The 21,209-nt window shown below is 32.7% G+C and overlaps 1 non-coding gene across 1 annotated transcript; it reads left to right on the top strand.

Annotated features, from left to right (window-relative positions):
• Positions 1-18,084: 18,084 nt before the first annotated feature.
• On the top strand, positions 18,085-18,191 carry LOC122126008. Its single transcript, XR_006150836.1, has one exon. It is a non-coding gene; the product is annotated as a U6 spliceosomal RNA (small nuclear RNA).
• Positions 18,192-21,209: the final 3,018 nt, after the last annotated feature.

Here is a 21,209-nt window from a genome sequence, read left to right as displayed (position 1 = left end):
CTTTTGAAATTAGACAACTTTGTCATTTTCTCCCAAAGAAATAAAATACTATAAGGACGTATATATAAGTATAAGGAAAAAAAGGAATCTTAAACTGTTTCTATCTGGAATGCAATCTGAAAGGACACACTAAAGAACCTATATATTATAAAACAATATAGAATTCAGAGTATATCTAGGAAGAATAAAATAGATTATGCACATTATACAAACATAGAATATAGAATATTTTATACTATACTATTTTCAGACAATGACCAGACATACTTTAGTTTCTGTACTACTCATTTCAACATATAAGTTAAATTATTTCTGATTAAAAAATCACCAACTCTGCAGAAATCATTATAGATGTATATAAAACTCTTGAATACATTTTGACATCAAAGGTAGGAAATTCACTTGGACGAATTCCACAGAATCCATGAATTTTTACAGTAAGATATTGCTGTTGCTGGGCGCCAGTGGCTCACTCCTATAATTCTAGTTACTCAGAAGGCTGAGATCTGAGGAGCTCGGTTCAAAGCCAGCCCAAGCAGGAAAGTCTGTGAGACTCTTATCTCCATTAAACCACTAGGAAGCTGGAAGTGGAGCTGTGGTTCAAGTGGTAGAGCACTCTCCTTCAGCTGAAGATGGCAAGGATAGCACCCAGGCCTAGAGTTCAAGCCCCAGAACCAACCATAAAAAGATTTATTTTATTTAGATTGTGAAAATATTTTGTGTGGACACAAAGGATGGTCTGGCAATTTTGAAATTTAAGAAACTTAACCAAACCATTAGGACTGAGGAGAACAATTTGTACAGCCTTCCACAACTTAAAAGAGGTAGTGATACATACTTATCCTTTGGCAACATCAAATGCAGTTTCTTCCAAGTTGTTCGTCAGGCCTGGATTGACATAAGGGTTCAACAAAAGGAGATCCGGATTATGCAAGTGGATCAAGAGGCCTTTAGTTTTGGCATTGGTAGCTACATCATGATGAAGTAAAAAAGAAGCTACTCTAGTATTATTCCAGATATATGCACTGTGCAGGGGTGTCCAGCCATCTACAGTTACTGCATGTTCCACTTGAGGAATCAACTCATGGACCATGTCTAACTGTCCACTGTAGGCTTCCCGATGAAGTGGGGGTATATTCATCGTCATTCCTAGTATTCACATGAGTGGCCATTTAGGAAAATAGTCTCACACTGTAGTAAGCCGATTATTTTCAGCAGTCCAAAGAAGAAATTTGCTTGGACCCTTCTCCATTTTTTCTTCCAGTTGATACCATTCCTCACTTTTTCATATTGTTCCTCATCTTCATTAGAATTGCTGAACCAGAGACTTTGAGTGCCAGTGTGAATGAGGTGTCAATGTATTTCCCTAATAGTTCACGTAGGTTGAACTGTTCAGAAATATCCAGTGAATTTTCTGTAACTGTTTTTTTTCACCATGATTTATTTTCTCTTTTTCCATTTTTATTACTCAAAATTATTCTAACAGGAGAGTAAGGAATTTAGGGAAAGCAGAGGAAAGATTCAAATGTACAGACTCAAAATGAGGACCATTGGTATCTTCATGTGACGCTTATTCAAGGAAATAGAAAATATGAAATAATGCCTCCTATATAAAAGGCAAATGACAGAGCAGGAAGTGAAATGAGGAAACCAAAAATATAAAAGCAAAATAAATTAGGATAATTATGTAGCAATCATATTATCTATGAGAACCATGAAAGAGAGAGAGGAAGAGAGAGAAAGATGTGCAATGACATAGCTACCCCAAAATCCATGCCTCTGATCAATTGAGCAAACAAAATTTTATTTTTTTAAATAGATGGGAATAGAATTTATGTATTTACTTGAAATTAGTAAATACATTTTTAGTATCCTACATAAAGAGACACAGCTTTGACCAAATTACAGATAAGAATCTAAATCCTTGATAATTCTAGTAACAGGTCTGACTGAAATCAGTTGAATCGCACTTTTTCTGTGCAGTGAAGGAATAGGTCCAGGCTAGGAAAGCAGCTAGAAAAGCAGGCCGATTGTATCTGTGACAAAACTTTGTGGAAAATGGCATTGAGGATTAACTGCTTGCACTGGAAGCATGATTCTGAACTATTGCTTGCTGATTCTGAACTATTGTTTTGATCATCATATTCTCTAAAAAGAAAAAGTGACACTAAATAGCAAAGGACTACTAATACATTTTGATTCTAATTAAGCACCTTCAATCATCAAAATCACATGAAGACAATAGACAGGCCTACTTTTTTAGATGAAAACAAGTGTCTAAAAAAAAGCAAGGAACTTAAGTAGTCATGCAAAGGACTTCGATTTTACTACTGCATTATACATGTTTTCTAATGTTGGGTAACAATAAATAATGGCTCTATTAAAAAGCTCTTAAAGCTCATACGTTCAATAGTGTGTTCTTTTACTCTATATCATGGTATTTTTTGTGTATGGCCTTAAGAAGAAATGTACATTACTAACTTGAATTTCTGACAGGACAATATCATCACTGTACATCTTGCTTTTATAATCTAAGTTTTAAATTATTGTCTGAATATGTTCATTAGATAAACATAAAAGAAAAAATAGAAGCCAAACTAAAGGCTCATGGCTTTAATCCTAGATAATCACAAAGATAAAATCTGAGGATTGAGGTTTGAAACCAGACCAAGAAAAAAAAAGTCCAGGGGCTGCGAAGGTGGCTCAGTGGTAGAGCTGTTGCCGTGCATGCATGAGGCCCTGGGTTAGATTCCCTGGCATCACATAAGAAAAAATAAAAAAAAAAGCCGGAAGTGGCGCTGTGGCTCAAGTTTTAGAGCACTAGCCTTGAGCTGAAGAGCTGAGGGACAGCACACTCCTGAGTTCAGTTCTCACGACCAGACCCCCCCCAAACAAAAGAAAGAAAAGGAAAGTCCAGTAGATTCTGATTTGAAAGTAACTAGCAAAAGCTAGAAATGGAGTTGTGGTACAAGCAGTAAAATGTTGTCCTTAGAAACTAAAACAAAAAAATAACAAATTCTGGGAGCCAGGCACTGAGTTCAAGCCCTACTATTAGCATCAAAAATGGATTAATTAATTAGGTAATTAATTAAATATAAATAAATTATTTGGTCACATGTGGAGAGGCAGGTAAAATGTAACACCCGTGGTGACTGGATTATGTATTATTTTGTAATAAGGCAAGTTATCATGTGTCCTAATCACTAATATTTTTTTGAACTTTTTTTGTACAATAAACCCTGAATTTAGCATTCATGTAATTGTGTGTGTACATGAGTGCACATGTGTGTATGTGTATATGTATGCGTGTGCTGTTGCAATGTTGCTTGCCAATGTGGACAGTTTGAGGCTGAAAAGAGCTAACTGCGTTGCAATGTTTTCTTTATCAGCGTTCTGTCATTTCATTTCAGTGGTACCATCCTTCTGTACCTTTTATTTGTCAAATAATATCATCATAATCAAACCATTTACAACATTAAATTAGATAAAAGAGACTGCTTTCAACTCTTATTACATGTTAGGTGAGAAGATACAGACATAATTAGTAGTAAGTTATTTCTGTAAGATGATTGTCAGTACAAAATATGAATTTGACCTCTTAAATTGTTTATATATTTAAGATACACTCATGAAGTGAGTTTGACTGACTTGACCAAAAAGTATTACTCTCTGGTTATTCCTGTGAAACACAAGGTGGATAAACTGTTTCCGGATTTCTGTTGAAAATAAGTTACTTAGTAAGATCATACCGATTCTCACTAAGAGATAATCAACCCCATATTACATTTGAATATCCCATCTTATTGACTGAAAATAAGTATTATGGGTATGCTTGTTAGATATTTCTTTCAAAAACAAACAAACAAAAATCATGTGTCATCTCCAGATTGTGGATGTATTTGAAGTTGATTTGTATATGCAATGGGATCTTCACAAATGGCTCTTTTGTGGGATTAACTATTGCAACCTTAACTAATAAGGCTTTTAAATATCTTTTCCAATATAAATAACATCCCAGAGAGAGTCTTGCAATTTCTGAAAAGCCTTTGACTGTTTCTGTATTATTTCAGTTCATTGACTGTAGAGCTAAAGACATTTCTAAAATAAATATTGTTAAGATCTGAAAATGGAAGTATATAGGCTTTTTATGCATCATTTTATGAAAACCCAATTTTTATGAATGTAAATGAAATAGAATAAAAGAATGTAAGTGAATTTGGTAAGCTAATTGTTAGTATAACTTTGTTTTCTATTAACACAGTTCTTTGAATGTTGATGATGCAGTTAAATTATTTCCTTTGTGTCTCTGTACTTTAGTTGGTTTTAGAATCTTTATACTTATAAGAGTGAATTGTAGTATAAATAAAGTTCTTTAAAATGATTAGGATTAATCTTGTGTTTTGTGTCCTACTCCCAAGAAAATAAGTAATTTTCAAGTGTTAATAGTTTATCATCATCATTATCATTATCATAAGACATTTTGAAAAAATGCAGTAGTATTGATATCTTTTTAAACCAATTGTATTCACAAGTTAGCCTTTAATTCATACGTAAGTCTTGGTGTCTATGAGTTTTAACCTCTCATTCCTAACATTAATGATACGTCAGACTGCATTCTGGGGTATATGAAAAGTAACATATTTATCTGGGTTCAAATGTGATTTTCATATCAGTCTTGCTTTAAGAACATTTTAAAGTAATATATTTCCCTCAAAATGTTGGGTATAAAAAGCAATCAAAATGCTTCTAATGGTAACCAACTTAGGTGAGCTACAATGTGGAAATGATTGGTCCATAAGATCTGCAGTCTATTTCCATCAGGAATTGGACAGGTCATTCTTTTAGTATTACTGTGTTAAACAGAGATGTGGTACGCAGGCAGTGCAGAGTTGAGTCACGGGATAGAATATGATTTCTACTATTTTGGGCGAGAAATCAAGAATGTTATGGTTTAGCAGTTCCTTTCAGCAGGGAGGTATAAATTGATTATGATCATGGAGTTTTCATATTACAGTTACTTATTTTCTTTTCTTTTTTTTTTCTTTTTTTGGTCAGTCGTGGGTCTTGAACTCTGGGCTTGGGCACTGTTCCTGTGCTCTTCCACTCAAGGTGAGTGCTCTACCTCTTGAGCCACAATCCCACTTCCGGCTTACTAGTGGTTTATTAGAGATAAGAGTCCAAAGGAGGAGGCTACAATGCTTGATAAGAAATGTACTCACTATCTTGCCCATGTAATTATAACCCCTCTTTACAGTATTTTCACAATAAAAAAAAAAGAAAAAAAAAAAAAAAAAGGAGTCTCATGTTCATTTCTGGGTGTGCTGGATTTGAACAATGATCCTCAGATCTCAGCCTCTTGAGTAGGTAGGATTTCAGACGTGAGCCACCAGAACCCACCTTAGTTACCTATTTCCTAACAAAGTTAAAGTGAAATATTATTAGAGTGTGCACAACAATTTTGGGAAATTTTCTTAGAATTAGTAGTCTGAGTGCTGATATTTTAGTCATAAAATAGAATGAGGTTATTTGATATGGTGGGAATGGGCCTCAAGCTAACACTTACCATGTGTGCAATCTTGTACTAGTAATTCCAACTCAGAAGTCTTCAATATCATCATCTTAGAATTAAAAATAGAAGTAGTTCCACTTTATGGGATTATTGTGAGGACTAAATTAGATACCATAGGTAAAGTGCTTGGAAAAACAAGCAGTATTTAATACTTTCTACCTGTTATTTTATCATGTGATGAATTCTAATATTTTTACTATGATTTTTATTTTGTGTCTATTTAGGATATGCAATGTGCTGTATTAATATTCGTTGCGTTGTTCACTTTTCTGTCATTATGAGAAAAACACCTGCAAAGAAAATATCTGAGGAGGAAATTATTATATTGATTCATGGTTTAAGAGCACAAAGTTTAAGAGCAGATATCCCCATTGTTTTTAATTATATTTTATTAAATAGTTGTACGAAGGAATTTCCATTCAGCAAATCAGTTTGTAAGTACAATGGATCTTTACATAACTTTCCCACACTCTTCCAAACCTCACCCCACTTTTTTTTTTTAGTTTCCTGCTATCTGCATTGAATACTATGCCTTAACTCTCTTCCTCCATAGCTCTCTTCATTCCTTCCCTTTGACTTCCCCTCACATCTTCCAAGTGATAGTTTTCTGGTATTCATTTTATAGGATTAAAAGTTCAATTTTATAAGAAATTACACCATTTAACTTCTCTGCAAATAGCATGGTTTGGATAATACTGTTGTGTAAACTTGCATAAAGTTCTAGCTTCCAAATACACAAAAGAAGTGGGTCCTTTGTGTGTCTGGCTCTGACGTAGTTTACTTAACATATTTTTAGATCTATCCATTTCTTCGCAAATGATGTAACAGTCTTCATAATGGATGGGTGCAATCCAATTGTGTATATGTGCCAAACATTCTCCAACCATTCCTCCCCAAAGGACATCCATAACTTGGCTATGGTGAATAGTGCAACAGTGAACATATTTGTGAAAGTGATTTTACTGTAACCTTTTGGAAAAATTCATCACTATCTTTCTGGGAGCAATCGTCTAGCCAAGTTTACAGAATAAGCACATCACTCCCTTCATCTCTATCACAAAGTTTTGCAAGTCCTCAAAAACAAATTAACTCCTCCTAATGATCTCAATAAGGTAAAACCACACGGTGCCCATATTTTTTCAAAACATTTTTTCATAATTATTTAGTGAGAACCTGCTATGTACTTTACTAATGTGGGAATGAGGGAAATGACAATAAAGTAAGAAATATGTAATTTAATTACCTATTATCATATTTAAAATCTTTTTCAGCTCTAACTCATAGCCTCACTTACTATTATTTTAATCTTTATTTGATTGCTTCATCTCTCCCCTAAATTATAACAGGTGATATAAATATAAAGGCAAAAAGTGTGGTTTGATTTTGACACTCATGTGCGAGGATGCACAATACGAGCAAATAAATGGATTGGAATTAATAATTATTATCCATTTTGTTAAAGTAAAGGTGGTTTCTCCAAACTGATTCTCGCAATACATATTCCATTCAATAAGAAACATGTGACAATTCCCTTTTTTTTGCTCCTCATTAACTTTTGTTTCCATTTTATTTTATATCGAAGGATGATTTCATAAATCTACTATAGATGCAATAGTAGATGTTAAAATATTTCTATCTGTATGCATTGATATATACATACACACATATACAGGACATAATGATAATTTATAACTTCTTAACTGTACAATTTACTAAATTATTAAAAACATAGATGACTTATGCCTGGAATCCTGGTTACTTGGGAAGCTGAGATCTGGTGATCATAGTTTGAAGCCATCCTGGGAAAGAGCCTCTTTTCTCCAAACAACCAACAGAAAATCAGAATTGGAACTGTGGCTCAAAGTAGTAGAGTGGTAGCCTTGAGAGAAAAAATTCAGGGACATTACCCAGGCTCTTAGTCCAAGAACTACAATCTACCTAAAAAAGTCTATTTAATTTATCCCTGGGTAATCGAGTATTTCCATCACCCAAATGTAGATCCATGCTCATTTACAAGGTAACACTGTTATGTCTGGAGTACCACATAACATTATCACTTAAGTAGAAAACATTGCAACATGGGTTCATTCTATCTCTCTCATGGATTTTTCTCCACTCAAATACTCAAATGTTACAATTATTCCAATTATTTAAAACCATAGCTTTTTTCTTTAATACCCATAATATTAGAGTTTGAATTGAGTGTCTTGTTTCTCCTAAATGGGTGTTCGTATCATTTTGTCTTGCTCCCAGACAAAAATTATCCTGATTAATTTTCAGATAGAATCTGGATTCTTACTTGTGTATGATCCTGGGCTCAGTCCACTTGGTGTTATTTTTCCTGGAATTTAGAATAACAGTTGCCTGGAATTGTGTACAGATTGTTCTGCCAGTCTGGACTTTAACCACTATCCTCACAACAGTACACTCCCATATAGTCAGGATTTTCAGAAGCTTATCATAGCTGATTTTTAAAATATCTGTGCATTTCCTGCAGGTTCTTGAATACTGAATTAATTTGTGTTTTTTTTGTTGTTGTTTTCTTTCATTTGAAAGTATGTGTTGAGTTGCTCCTCTCTTTTTTTTTTTGTTTCTTCCACTCATGTTCTTACCTAAAGTGCTGAGAAACCAATTGTGCTTTCTCAAGATAGTGAAGGTGAACATTACTTAGTCCAAAGCAATTTCAGTAATATTTAAACACCTTCATATCTATGAATGGTGTACATATGCTAAGTGCTGAGAAGAGTCTTTTTATTTTCACAGTTGTCTTTGGCATACACAGACAGATCATGAATTATATGAAGATAATAAAACTACAGATGTTTGCCTGGAGGAGAAAAACCTATTATTAATTGTTTGACAGTGGATTCTTTCTCGTGAAAGAAATATGCTGCTTTATGCAAGATTTCACAAAATCATATTGATAGGAAGAACCTAAACAATCATCTAACACTACAGAGTTGAGGGAGATGAATTGACCTCCTGAATAATTTACTTTTGGGTCAAATAAAAGCATAATGAGTTGTAGTAAATAGGTGCTTAGCTGAATTTGTCAGTTTATGAACTAGTACAGGTAAATAAAGTACAGCAAGGTAAGAAATAAAGAACTCTGTATTGAAATACATATTTGTGTGTATGTGTGTGTATGCACACTTGTCATGTACACACACGCACATGTGCATGTGCTCATGCATGCATTCATCATTCCTGTGGCTGATAGTGCCTGAGCACTATCCCTAGGTTTCTGTGACCAAGGATAGTGCCCTACCACTTGAGTCACTGCTGCACTTCTGGTTTTTTGGAGATAATTGCATGTATTTTCATGATTGGAAAGGCTTTGAACAGTGGTCTTCAGATCTCAGCCTCTCAAGTAGCTAGCTAAGCTGATTCAGCCTCATAGTAGCTAGTTAAAATTCTGCCTGTCCTGTATGCTTCACTGCTCTTCTATTCTTTTCCTGCGATAATCACAAGCTTAAGTCATATATGTGTCTAATTTCTTTAAAAATACTGTTACTGCTCTGCACCAGAAGTTCCCATCTGTACTCTTAACTACTGAGGAGGCTTGAGAACAGAACCCAGGCCAAATTTTAGTGGCCTTCCTTCTCAATCTATAACTGGGTGCATTGGATCATTTCCACCATCCTGTACTATCCTAGAGACTAAGATTAAAGGACTGCAGGATCCAGGCCAGCCAAGGTAGGAAGCTAGACAAGATGATGTGCAATTCTGATGCTATTGATGATGAGAAGGCTCAAAGGACAGATAAGGTGCATGTTCTTGTGGAAAGGAAACCCCTATATTAAAATTAACCACTGATATGGTGCCATCCTAGCAAGAACAATATCCCAAGTGGAAATCCCCACAATTTATCACAATCAAAATAAGCATATACATTTACATCCAAAAACTTAGTACAATCTGTTCTTTGCTCTAAAATCATCTTTATCTCATTATCATATAATGTGACAGAATAGTTTCTTCATTAAAATTATGATATATTTAAAAGACCTAGAAAATTCTTTTTCACTAATTAAGTGGAAACGAATGGTATATTGCCTCATTTCTTAAATATTTGACTACCACTGAAAATTCATATAATGTTTATTATAGTAATATATTCTGATTTATTACTTTTCTTTGTAAAAGTTTTTAAATTTTTTCTTCTCTGATGAAATTTAAGTATTTAACTATTATCATCGAAGTATATTCTTTGAATACTTGGGGCAGTTTCCTAAAACGTTTTTAACCAATATCTTCTAAGAATTTTTAATAGGTGTAATATTTGGTTTATTTTTAATTTCTATTTAATTTTATTGTAAAGGTAATGTACAGAGGGCTTACAGTTACTTAAGTAAGGTAATGAGTACAATTCTTATGGAAGGAACATTGATACCCCCTCATCGATTTTTGTTGTACACTCAAACAACTTTCTGATGCTGTTGCTGTTGCTATTGATCAATGGGTACTTTTGCTTCTTTGTTCATGCGGTTTTTATTATAAAAATTTATATACAGAGGGTTTACAGTTACTTAAGTCAACTAAGTGTGCACTTCATTTCATTTTCTAAATGTCAAATTTTGAAAATAATTACTTATTTTCTTTTGTTTCTTTAATGTAATTTTTTAAGAGTTGTAGGATTAGTTGATTTACTTTTGCGTGATTTTTACACATGTTAATTATTCAGACACATATATTTTGCTTTTAAAATATTTAATATGTGAATATTTAAAATTGTTTTCCTAATTTTATATGGTTGTTGAATTTAAATAAATCTATGTTCTTATAGTTATAAACACATTGTTCCAGGTAACAAATAGTTACTGTATTTTCAAGAAGCACATACTTTATTAAGAAAGGCTTCATTACCTGGTCACTCTTTTGTAAATATTTGTACTTGAATTAAAAATGTTTGAACTGGGCATGGTGATTTGTGGCTTCCATTTTCTAGCTATGGTAGGAACTGCAAAAAGGGTTTGTAATTCGGGAAAGCCTGAGAAACTAAGAGACCTTTTTATAAAAATATCCAGAGTAAAAGGATTAGCGATATATCCATCCATAGCGGGATATAGAGTGCCTGGATATAATATTCTAAATCTTGAGTTAAAACACCAGTAACATCAATCTTTTGTCAAAAGGATATATGTTTCACAATGTTTATTATTTAAAACTTGTTTGCAAAATTCTCATGTCTTCTATTTCTTAATTTTCAATTTACTTAATCCATCTGAATCCAAGTATATTGTGATTATTTTATTTCTATTAAACTTTTAAATAGTATAAGCAATATGATGATTTCATATATTAACCTACTTTTACTATTTGTGATAATTTCCTCTATTTAATATGATAATATCAATATTCCAAATGTGTGTATGTAGTGTGTATGTGTGTGTGTTTATGTGGTATTTTTGTGCATGTGTTTTCTGTGTACTTTGTAATGCTTGGGAGATCATACCATTGTTTCACATATGCTAGGCCAATGTTTTACCACTGAACTATACCGTATAGTTATAATGCACAAAGTTTTTAATTATGACTTTTAAATTTTCATTGCTATTATGTTTTTTCAAAATTATGTATAATAAAATGTGTACTATATTATATTCACGTTAGCAATTTTTAATGTTATTTTATTGTTATTTAGAATATTTCCACTGCCTTTCCTTTTCGATACTCTTGTGTTTGTTATTGATAAAGGTTTTACTTTGCTTATTTTCTCTCTTCATTGTATTTGCCTTCAGATTTTACCTATTCTTTCTCTTATTTATTAGGAAATTAATTATCATATTCCTATTACAATTTCATTACATTATAAGAGGTCTAAAGAATGTTTTACTTTCTATTTCATTTTTCCCACCTTCTCTGATTCTCAGTACACACTATTATGTGTATTCAAAAGAACCTTGATTTAGGTCACTTTGAATATTTTCCTCCTTCTTTTCTCTGAAGTCTTTTTGATTTTTGAAACACAATACCAATGACATACAGCTCCTATGTGGCCCATCATTCTTTCCCCTCTCACTCCCCTATGTCTTACAGCTCAAGTCTTTATCATTCAGATTTTTTAGGCTATAGTCTTATCTAAATCTGAATTCATTCCTAAATTAGTTTTAGTTGCTTGAAGCATTGCCTAAAGACATTTTTCTGTATATAATATCTGGGATCTTGTGTTTCACAAGCTACACAATATGAGTGACTATCAAACATCTAGATATCTCTGTAGAATATTGGTCCACCTGCTCAATAAACTCATATGTAAATTCAAAGAATACAGGTCAGTCAGAACAATCTTGTAAAATGGTTTAGCTTGAGCCCTCATATAAGATTTGAATCTTATTACCATGTTCAGTAGTGAAGACAACATATCTCTACTATAAGAACAGATACATAGAAAAGTGTAACAGATTTATTAGAAATAAATTCTTAGTTTTATGGTCAATATATTTTGAAAAGGATGCCATGACTTTATGAAATAAAAATAGAATCTTAAATAGGTTTATTGGCACTATTGCCTCCATAGATTTAAAGAATGATTTTAGACTACTACATCAAACCTTATACAAAAATTTAAAATAAAAAGTGATTATCAAACTAAATGTGAGATGTAAAAGCCTATAAACATTCATGACATTAAATCAGTAAAGGTTTCTAAAAATTTGACATGGAAAGTATTAGTTGCTAAAGAAAAGCAATAATAAACTGGTTAATATCAACTGATAACCTTTCATAATTCTATGAAATAAGTGAAAACATATCCAACAGATAGAGGACACGTATTTTTCAATTCTACAATGTTAATACTACAATGGTCCTGAGTCTTAAGTACTTTTACACCTTCTAACACTATATAAGTTTTTCCCTGCAGGATAGCTTTTAAAAAACATATGTAAGTTAATAGTAAATAGGAGGAGCATATGAATTAAGCTCCTCATTAGGATCTAAGAACAAATATAAAAAACTCACTAGTATGATCATCATATAAAAAATGACAAAAATATAGTAATGCATTTGTGGAGAAATTGATATACTCCACATATCAGAATGATTTGTATAATACTGCAATCATTTTAAGCAGCAAATTTTCGAGTTTTCAAAAGGTGAAAGAGAATTGGATGATCCAGCCATCACACTTCTATGTATGTATTAAAGAGAAGTAAAATCACTTGTTTGGACTGGGAATGTAGTTCATTGACAGTGCACTTGAATAGTATGTGTGAGACCCTGGAAATAATCCCCCAAAACAAACTTTCAAAAGACACACTATAGAGGATGTACTCTGCAAAAATTCCTGTAACTGAATTTTATATCTATTTTAATGTCTGTTCTAAAATTTACAACATTTCTATTTGAAGAAATACAAGTTTGTGAAAATTAGGCTTGGAAAACCTGTGATTGTACAATTCACTTCCAAAGCACTAAAATGTATACAGTAAAAGGAGATAAAACATTGCATATAAATTATATGAGAGCAAAAATAAAAACTATTGTTAAAAATACTTTACACAAATTGCAGAATATCTGAAAAGATATTTTCGGAGTTGGCTAAAAAAAAACTACAGCTTTTAAAAAAAGATGATATACCAGCACAACTATGTTTATTGCAGCATTATTTACCATAGCTAAGATATGGAACCAACCCAGATGCCCCTCAGTAGATGAATGGATCAAGAAGATGTGGTATATATACACAATGGAATTCTATGCCTCCATCAGAAAGAATGACATTGCCCCATTTGTTAGGAAATGGAAAGGCTTGGAAAAAATTATATTAAGTGAAGTAAGCCAGGCCCAAAGAAACATAGGTCCCATGGTTTCCCTTATTTGCAATATCTAGTATAGGTATGAGTCAAGCGGAAAAAGTCAGAGAATGTGATGTTAGGAAAACGAACCCTCAAATATGTATTTTAATGTTTTTGTTTCATTCATGCATGTGTTTCTAACGCATTTATAATATTATTTCTTTGCTGCTTTGTATGTCCCTCCCCCACAGTGTAACCCCCGCTTTCACTATATTTGATGTCAGTATAACATGTGGAGGAGACGGGGACAAACAAGTCGTTTAAGGATTCAGATGGACCTGTTGCAACAATGAGAAGTACAAAATGTCATGTCAAAACCAGCTTTACAATGTCGGTGGGGGGGAGGGAGGTTGGGTATGATTGGTTGGGGGGGGAGGGGGGAGGGTGGGAAGGGAGGTGAAGGGTAAACAAAGGAGGAGGCTGCAATGCTTGGTAAGAAATGTATGCATTTTCCTGCCCATGTAATTGTAACCCCTCTGTAAAATTAAATTAAAAAATAAGCTACATAAAAAAAAAAAAAAAAAGATGATATTTCTGTTTATTTTTTGGTCTATCGTTTTGAGTTTATGCAGAGATAACTCAATCAAAAAGTGTATGTGATAAATGGAATATCTAGGAATTATGCATCACTTATGAGTAATTGATAACCTTTTCTGGAAGAAACTTTTAGCAAATGACAGAAGACCCAAATCTATGCATCTGCATTTTATGAAAGCCATATGTTACTTGTTCAATCCAATTGCTTTTCTCTACTTTGCTAGGAAGAAAAAGTATTCTCAGGTTAAGAGGCAATAGCAGTGAAAAGAAACAAAATAGACAATCATCTTGATTTATTTGTGAAAATATTAAATAAAACAATTCCACTCAATCGACTCCAAATTTGGTATCTATGAAGATGTTCCTGATTGCCAACATCCATTGAATTTTTGGAATTTTAATTTCTACCAACATATGAAAACTAGAACAAGAAAAAAATTACAGTCTTAGAGCAAACCAGCCTTGGAATAATTTTCTTAATTGTTGTGAAATTACAGAAGAATTGATACTGTTAAGAAAATGATCCTTTCCTATGGAAATCAGTTAAAAATGGTTATCACTTATTATAATTCCAATACCAAAAAAGAGTAATTTTATATAATCATTAAAATATCATTTCTTACTATTGTAAAATAGAATAAAAGACCAGTCTCAATATATTATCATTATTCTTAATTTCTAATCATTATCTAAATATCTTAAACAATCTAAATATTCATGTCTTTAACATAGACGTAAATATTCTATACTTTCTTTTTTTTGGGGGGGGGGATCCGGTCGTCGGGCCTGAACTCTGGGCCTGGGCGCTGTTCCTCAGCTCTTCAGCTCAAGACTAGTGCTCTACAACTTGAGCCACAGCACCAATCTGGGCTTTTTTCTTTTTGCTAATGTGGTGCTGAGGAATCAAACCCAGGGTCTCATGCATGCAAGGCAAGCTCTCTAGCACTGAGCCACTTTCCCAGCACCAAATATTCTATAATTTTTACTTAACATTTTCCAGGTGCATGTATTCATGTTTCTAAGAAATGTTCATAGCAGTTAAAAGATGTTTTGTGAAATTAATGTGCTATATTTTGTTGTTTTTGTTGTTAGTGTTTGTAATTGTTGGCATTGTCCCTAAGCCTTTTAGTGCTCAAAGCCAGCACTCTACAACTTGAAGCACAGAGCTAATTCCTGTTTTTAGTGGTTAATTGGAGAAAGAATCTAACAAGTACTTTTCTGTCTAGGCTAGTTTCAACAAAATTCTAAGATCTCATTACCCAGAATAGCTCGAATTATAGGCGTGAGTCACTGGCACTTGTTTTATGTGTTTTTAAATTTTTAATTATGTTTTATGATATTTGTTTCACTATATTGTATACTGTTCTACACATAAATTTAGATATATGTATATATTTCTGATGACAATTATCTCTAAAAATGTATGGTTTTCTTTTTTTTCTTTGATTGGAGCTTTAAAAAAAAAATTGGTAGAATACCATACAGAGGAGTTACAATTACATGGGCAATATAACGAGTAAATTTCTTATCAAGTATTGTTGCCTCCTCTTTGTTTCATCTTCTCATCCCTTCGCATACTCCTTCCACCTCCCTCCACCCAATCCTCCCCCCCACCATAGTTGTAAAGTTTGTTTTTCGAAACAACGACTTGTACATCTCATTGTTGCAATGGGTCCACCTGTATCCCTATTTATAAGATTTGTTTTTGCCCTTTCCCTCCAGAAATTTTACAAACATCAAATACAGTGAAAGCAGGGGGGAGGGACATTCAAATGAACAAAAAATCATCTTATGAATATGTTCTAAGCAATCTCAAGAAAGAAGAAAACATTTGAAGTCGAATCTTATCTTTTAAAACCTACCAGTTTTAAGAGATAAGACGAAGGACAAAATTTCTCTTAGAGACCAATATATCTTCAACATATTTGGTTCTAAGCATTCCGTCTAAGGCAAATTCAACAACTAGTGAAACTTGTGTTGGCTGTAACTATGTGTCTTTCTCCATGTGTTCATGTACACATGGGTATAAGTATGTGTGCATTTGTGTGTATAGTAACATACATGTGTACACATATAAGGGCTTATACACATATATGTATATATAAATAACTATACATTTAAAATATATTGTGCACACGCTAATATATATATATATATATATATATATATATATATATATATATATGCACACACACACATATATCAGGTGTTCAGTGATTTAACCTACAGTTCCCAGCACATTGTCATTCTCACAAAGTGTACATGATAAACTGCTCTGAGGTTCTGTGGTATATAATGTGTATCACTTTGTACTCATTTCCCCCATTACCTTGTTTCTCATCCCTGTGAACAACTTCAGTCTATTTTCCATAGGACAGCTTTGTTTTCATTACATGTAGTTACTTAATGATAATAAAATAAAAAGGTTGTTTGTAAAAGAAAAAGAACTTTTAGGTCACAGGTTAAAAGTATCATATTCATCCCAATGTTTCCTATGAGATAAAATTTATAATTGTGGTAAAAGAGAAAAGGAATTCCTAGATCTGTTGTTTTGCCATTTAGAATGACAGAGAATAATATCACGTCACTGTTATAACTCTTAAAGAATGCAAGGGTAACTGATGGTCCCTATCATGTTCCTACAAAACCAGTGGAACCTGAAAGATAATAGTAGACTAGCAGAAATTCTAAGTAGCAGACATGCAACATGAAAGAGAAAGAGAGAAAATGAGAGTGAAAGAGAGAGAGAAATATCATAATACTGAAAGTGCATAACAGATAAACAAGAGCTGTATGAGAATACTCATACTGCTATCCTTAGATTCTACATGTACGTTTGAATGTATTTGATGTATGATAACCCATCAACATAAAATATAAAGTAATTTTGATAAAACATAAAAATGACTCAGAACAAATTATAAATGCTAAAACAATCTTCACAGAAGTAAACTCTCAGAGATATTTCATGACTTTGAAAAGAATAAAGTAGCTTTGGTTAATAAAAATTTAGAAATATGACAATTCACAAAAATATAAAATGATATTCATATATTTCATTATATAACCCAAAGTAGAAAACAAATGTTGTTTAGATGATTTTTTAAAACACAGTATCTCAGGTGCTGGGAAGGTGGCGTAGTGGTAGAGTGCTTGCTTTGAATGCATGAGGCCCTGGGTTTGATTACTCAGCACCACATAAGCAGAAAAAGATGGAAGTGATACTGTGCATCAAGTGGTATCGCTTGATAAAATTTTTAATCAATATTTTGTTTTAATTTTGTTCTTTGTAAATTCATGTGCACCTATAAAAAAATGCTGTGACAATCCCATTAACATCCTCAAAGTACCTCTTAATGATGACTTAAAAAGTTGTATTATAGTACAAGAAAAAGAATGCTACAAATAAAGAAAACCAATAATTAAATATTAATGATTAATAAAGTAAAAAAATTACCAGTGTTTCCAGGACTTGAAGTGTATTACATATTAGATTTTTACTATTTTCTCGTATTCTTGTACATTTAAAACTGGCTAAGTTTATGATGTTCAACAAGAGTTTTATAGGCGATGAGTAGGCGATGATTAGTATATATGGCTCATTTTATCGTTTGTACATGGCTTATATCATCATTTGTTCTTCGCTAACATAAAAAGTATGGAAGCCCTAAAGTTTTAACAGAAACTGTGTAATTAACAAAGTCTTAACTCTTCATTCTGCTTCTTTAGACAAAGACTTTGCAACTTCTCAGTAAAGTTTCTATAAACTCTGAAATGTATATATTTACTAGTATATGTCTGCTAATATAAATCTTAAATAGTTTATGGAAAAGTATTTTCACCTGCCAGACTTCATTTTGGCATATATAAGCAAATTCTCAAAATTAAATGTTTAAACAGTAAAACTTTAACAAATCTTTACACTTGCTGCAGTGTTCATTATGGCAGGTGCCTTGTATACAATAATTGAATTCCTCCTCCTACAATTTCTTGAACAACAAATATCTGGAATTATTTTGTTGTGGACAGGTTAATCTTGACTTTATTCTTAATTGTGTGCTTATGGAAGAAATACATGATTCTAAAATTTCACGACAATTCTTTTGAACTTACTTTTTCTTTAATTGTCTAGTTTAAGAAAATCAGTTGCACTTTAGAGATTAAAAAAAAAACTGTTCTGTGCTCAATTTGGCAGGACATACACTAAAATTGGAACAATATAGACAACATTAGCATGGCAGCAGTGCAAGGATTACAAATGCAAATTACTGAAGCATTCCATTTTTACAACAACAGCTGGAGGCGATGTGGCCAGAAGGGAACCCTACTGCATTATTTGTGGGAGTGTAAACTTGTCCAACCACTTTGGAAATTAGTGTGGAGGTTCCTCAAAAGAGTCCATATAGAGCTCTCCTATAACCTAGCAATCCCACTTTTGTGCATTCACCCAAATCACCACACGCAAGACCATATTAAAACTACCAGCACAACTATGTTTATTGCAGCATCATTTAACATAGCTAAGATATGGAACCAAACTCGATTCCCCTCAGTAGATTAATGGATCCAGAAAATGTGTGTGTTTGTGTGTGTGTGTGTGTGTGTGCATGCGTGTGTGTACATGAATTGTATGCCTACATCAGAAAGAATGGCATCACCCAATTTGTTAGGAAATGGAAATACTTGGAAAAAATTATATTAAATGAAGTAAGCCAAGTCTCAAGGAACATATTTCCCATGGTATCCCTTATTTGCAATAATTAATATATGTCTGGGATAAGCAGAAAAGATCATAAGCTATGTGCATAGGACTAGATAAGATGATATTAAGATAAATGAACCCCAAGATAAGAACGTAAGTTGTTTTTTCTTTCTTGCTGTGGTTTCTAATGTATTTATAATGTACAATGTGATTTTTTTTCCTTTTTTTTATATAATCCTCCCTCATAGTATAACCCTTGTTTTCACTGTATTCAATGTTGGTGCTCCTGCATCTTGTATATCTACTTCGCTAATTTGGGGAGGGAAAGAGAAAAAACAAAATGCTTAGATAGAGATGCAGGTTGACCCATTGTAACAATGAGATGCACAAGACACTATGTTGAAAAACAAACTTCACAATTTAGGAGGGCAGGGGGTAGTGAGGGGTGGAGGGCTTGGGGAGTGTATTGTGGAGGTGTGAGGGAAGGGATGGTGGGAAAAACATTTAAATAAAAAAATAAAATACATGAGAGCAGTAACACAAGAGATGGGAGTGGGGGAAATACTGCACTATACAAAGAAGAGTAGAACAGCTGTGGAGAGCAGTAATTTTGCTTTAACATAGGAGGAATAAACTAGCATACAAATTTTCAGCCTCATGTCAGTCACTAAGAAGAGCGGAAAAATGCACAATCAGTAAACCAATAGCGATAAAATAGAACACTAAACAATGAAGAGGAATAGATGACTTGGAACAAGAATAACAAATGACACAATTAGGAAACAAATAACAAGCTGGTAAGTTTAAAAAAATTAACCATACTTCTATCAAATCTTTTTTACCTCATAATTTGTTAAAACTATAACTTAAATCACAGATTAATAGCATATTATTTTAATAATAAGTTACTTATTATTGATTTCTTAAGTTTAATGTTTAATATATAATTTAAATTTTAGTATCTATGGCAACGAAGAAAGTGAAACTAAGTTTAATAAGTTTAATAATATATTTCATGAATTGTAAAATTGAGAAACATTAGAATTTAAACAAATAACATATCATTATTGTTTCAATTCTGTGAATTATGTAATAATTATGTAATAATTCAAAGTGTATTCTTAATGTTAAATAATAAATTATTGCACATGACTCTTGGTATTAGGCAGAAGGGTTCAGCACCGTGGTAAAATTCACACAATACTGTACATGAGCATATGACTCCTCTCTAGCTTATATTGTGGAAATTGGATTTCTACATGCATGTTAAATTCCTGTCTAGGTGACAGCTATACAATTATATATGTGAGGAGTGTTTCAGATGATACTTAAAAGTCATATTCATTAATTAAATTTTTATTATTTTGTACTAAATAAATATTTATAGACAGACTGAATTTCTGAGTAGATGATGGTGTATGTGTGCCAGATTACATGTATTGAGGATTATTTAATATTTCTGACATTGTTTCTACAGTTAGATTTAATTTTCCATAAGGGGTTAAGTGTATTACACTGGATATATGAAAGTAAACTGAATGTTTATTCCATTAATCCTTTGCCACTTGTCTAATCCCAATGTAAATTATCCATGTGTTTGAAGTAATGAAAATAACAACAGATATAAGCAAGATAAATCAGTCATACTAGACAAGTATTTTCACCTTTATTTTGATAGTTGGTCCTCTTTTACACTACAGAATATTCTTGGGAAAATGTGCTCCAGGCTGACCACAACTGCAGAATATTTTGGTTTGATCTGTCATAAGAGTAGGAAAGAAGGTGAACCTTCCTTCCAAAAGTCAGCTCCCAAGGATGTGATCTGTTTTATGGTGGTGACTTGGAAATGAACATTTTTCACAGTTAATCTTGAAAAGCAATCTTGATAGACCATTTCTGTACATGGTTACAAGGATTATTCATGGCTTTTCAAGGATGCCAAATTGCCTCATTTTGAGACAATTAAAACAGGAATTTAGTTAGCTGTTCTTTGTATCTTTAGGAGAAAAAACCATTGACTCTAGGCCAGAGAAATCAATGAGGCCCAGAGAAGCTACTACCTTGAATAGTAATCCTAGACATCTAAAAACAAACAAATAAACAGTAAAAGCTCCAGTAAGCACAGCCAGTCAGGTCTGCTATCACAGTCTACATGAAGTCAGTCAAAAAAAAAAAAAAAAAAAAAAACCAGAAGCTGAGAATCAGTTAGCTGATAACGAATATATTTTTATGAGGGAGAATGAAATGAGATTCCAGAGAGAGGGTCAGGAAGACTGATCAGAGAGACTAAAATTGGTCACACGAAGATTGGAAAATAGAATTCCTTGTAGAAGAAATAAATCATACAAAGCCTGTGCATGTAAGTACAAGACAGCAGACCAAATTTCAGAAACGCACAATTTCTTAGAGGTCAGCTTAATGAATTATCCAAGGAAAACTTTCAATTCTTAAAAATTTACCACATGTGGGAGAAGGCCAATTGCTGAAGAGAAAGAAAGTGGCATCACTCTGATAGGAGGTCCAATATCACATTAGGAAGCAATCGAGCACAGATTTGTAATAAAAAGAGAAAAAACATTATTCCAAATGAGGGTTTCATTTC

This window comes from Dipodomys spectabilis, unplaced genomic scaffold (assembly GCF_019054845.1).
Source record: "Dipodomys spectabilis isolate Male_0828 unplaced genomic scaffold, ASM1905484v1 ptg000270l, whole genome shotgun sequence".
Lineage (NCBI taxonomy): Eukaryota > Metazoa > Chordata > Mammalia > Rodentia > Heteromyidae > Dipodomys > Dipodomys spectabilis.
Note: the sequence above shows the minus strand (reverse complement) of the source record. Positions and strands in the feature narration are given on the sequence as shown.